Below are 2,948 nucleotides of genomic sequence, written 5' to 3'. Positions count from 1 at the left end.
ATAAAAAGTACTGTGTCAAGTTCCCTTCAGAATGCTCATAAAGTGAATTTGAAATTACATGATATTTAGAAATTATTGACTTAAGCATATTTTGATGCAAAGAAAGATTATGTCAAAGTTGTTTGTGGTTAAGTCATTTCAAGTGTGGAACGGAATAACGAATATAAGCAAAAATAATGCAGTTTATCTCTATTTTTTAAAAATTCACATGGTTTAAATCAGTAGTTGACTGGACACAGTAGTTCACTCCTGTAATCCCAGCAATTTTGGAGGCCCAGGCAGGAGGATTGCTTGAGGTCAAGAGTTGGTGACCAGCCTGGGCCGAGACTCCCATCTTTACAAAAATATATGTTTTAAAGAACAATAAAGCAGCCCTTGGTGATCTAACTTATCGGGGGCCTTAACCTTCCCATGAATTGAGCACAGGCTTGACTCTTCCACTGGGGAGAATGGGGATTTGAAATGCAAAGGAGGTTCTGTTGGGCTACTGCATTAAATTGCATATCCGTCCAGGTAGAATGCTGCATTTCCCATTCTACTTTGAATCATCCTCAGAGATAATTTCCAGACATTTTAGTTAAATTAAATACATTTTAATTGCAGGAATTGCTGGATCCAATCGCCGTGCCTCGTGGATCCTCCACTAAGATCCCAGTTCCCAGACCGAGATCCCCGATTCCCCGATTCCCAGATCCCCATTCCTGAGCTGCAGCAGACTCCCTAGCAGAACTGGGTCCAACCCGCCAGCAAACAACTTTAACATAAACCGTTTTCAACTTGGTAAGAGGAAATCATTTTGGTTTCTATCATAAGTGGTCCACATAAGTCTATTCTTTCACCTTAAAACTGCTTCAAATTGCAACGGTGCTCCCGGGGACATGGTGAACACTCCGTTTCCAAACCGGGAAAAATGAAACTGCGGGCTAGGGAGGCTGAGAGAAGCGCAGACCCCGCCCCGGCTCGCCCGCCCCAGCTCCGCCCCAGCGTTTCGTCCGCAGATCCCGCCTCTCCCCAGGCCCCGCCCCCAGAGCATCCGTGCTCTTTTCCGCGCACGCGCAGTTTTCTGCAGTTCCGGAAGCGGATCGTGTTGGGTGCAGGTGACGCCGCCGAGCGTGAGTGTCCCTCAGTATGGATTAAACTTGTGAACCGCCGTGCCCCGTTTCCGCAGCCAGTTCCCGGGCTCGCTACAGACCTTTTTTTTTCTTCTTCTTTTTTTTTTTTTTTTGGTGAGACAGAGATTTACTCTTGTCCAGGCTGGAGTGCAAATGGCGCGATCTCGGCTCACCGCATCCTCCGCCTCCCAGGTTCAAGCGATTCTCCTGCCTCAGCCTCCCGAGTAGCTGGGATTACAGGCATGTGTCACCACGCCCGGCTAATTTTGTATTTTTAGTAGAGACGGGGTTTCACCGTGTTGCCCAGGCTGATCTCGAACTCCTGACCTCAGGTAATCCGCCGGCCTCGGCCTCCCAAAGTGCTCGGATTAGAGGCGTGAGCCACTGCGCCCGGCAGCTACAGACTTTAAGATCCCCGCACCGCGCCCTCCACCCCAGGTGACTCGCGGTGTGGGTTCGGAGTCGCTTCTCTTTGGGTTGAAGTCGCTCTGAGGCTTCTCCCTGTCCCCGGCCTTCCGCGTCTTCCTCCCGCTTAAAACCGTTTCCTGACCCCTCCTCCCGCCCCGGGCTTTTTAAAGTCCTCACCCGCGAGGTGGATTCCCGCACTGGGCGCCTCCCAGCCTCGCCCTTGTCGGCCCCTGGAGCGCAGCGCCGCAGCCCCGGTACCCGGGAGGCCACGTCCTTTGCCTGGTCCTGGCATCCTGCAGACCCCACCCCTCTTCTAAGGCGCCGTCGCCCCGCCACCTCCCTCCTCCTCGTGTCGGGCCCTGCTGCTCCCCAGGCCTCCCCTTCGCAGTTACCGCTTCTCCTGATCCCGTGCTGGGGAGGTGCCTGGGGCCTGTCCTGTGACACCCGGTGTTCTTGCCTGCCCAGCTCCAGCCCCTGGAAAATGCGCTCCTCCAAGACGCAGGCGTCTTAGTCCAAACCTTCCTGTGAATGTGTGGACCAAGGGGATTAGCAGACAGAGAAAGGGGCAGAGACAGAGAGAGAAGTAGAAAAACTGAGAGGAAAGAGTGAGGGAAACCCGTAAACAGATGGCAAAGTAGAGGATGGACGAGGGATTTGCAGATAGTAAGAGAAGGAGCTGAGAAGGCAGAAGGAGAAAAGCAACTGGAGAAATGTAGAGAAAAGCTCGATGTCCAGAGAGATGAAGGACAGCAAGGGAGGGAGAGGGGCGGAAAGTGGGAGGCTCCTCACACAGAGTCCGGGAGAGGAGGAGGGATTTGGAGCCAGGGCAGACAGAGCAGCGTGGTCCTGGGACAGCAAGAGGGGACAGCCAGTGACGAGGAGAGCAGAAGGAGAACCACAGCAGGGGGAGGCCTGGGATCTGGGGGTGCCAAAGAGTGGGGCAAGAGGTGTAGCAGGGAAGAGGAGATTTAACAGAGGGAGCAGAGATGGGAGAAGAAAGAGGCAGAAATATATGGAGACTGGGGACAATGAAAAGATTGGGGAGAAAGAGGAATCAGTTGAAACAAGGCCCCAGAATGGGACAGAACAGGTGCAAGGGGAGAAATAGCAGGAGATGAGAGGGGCTCAAAACGACGCGCAAAGAACCAGGGAAAAAACACAGAAAATAAAAAATAAGCTAATGTGAGAATGAGAGCTATGTAGAGAATGAGGGAGGTAAACACAGTATGGAAGCAAGAGAGGGACCCTGGGTCCAGGTGAGTGGTGTGTTGATTAGATGTGATGATTACATCGTGACATTGGTTTCTGGGTTTATAATAATGCAACACATTTAAAATACGTTTACTTAAATTATGCGGTTGCAAATGAGAATTGAAGAAACTCCTTTATGTAAAATGCGTAAGACGTGCATTTGACAATGATTAGTAT

General features: G+C 51.4%; 1 protein-coding gene across 7 annotated transcripts in view; it reads left to right on the top strand.

Annotated features, from left to right (window-relative positions):
- The window catches only part of ZNF347 (zinc finger protein 347), a 36,717-nt gene that overhangs the window by 13,525 nt on the left and 20,244 nt on the right, over positions 1 to 2,948 (top strand). For 2 of the 7 annotated variants that reach the window (XM_054462058.2, XM_063657964.1), the window contains exon 1: positions 1,038 to 1,112. The gene's annotated coding sequence lies outside the window, so the exon portion shown is untranslated. The other 5 variants (XM_063657965.1, XM_063657967.1, XM_054462056.2 and 2 more) reach the window with 4 other exon arrangements.

This window comes from Pongo pygmaeus, chromosome 20, assembly GCF_028885625.2.
Source record: "Pongo pygmaeus isolate AG05252 chromosome 20, NHGRI_mPonPyg2-v2.0_pri, whole genome shotgun sequence".
Lineage (NCBI taxonomy): Eukaryota > Metazoa > Chordata > Mammalia > Primates > Hominidae > Pongo > Pongo pygmaeus.
Note: the sequence above shows the minus strand (reverse complement) of the source record. Positions and strands in the feature narration are given on the sequence as shown.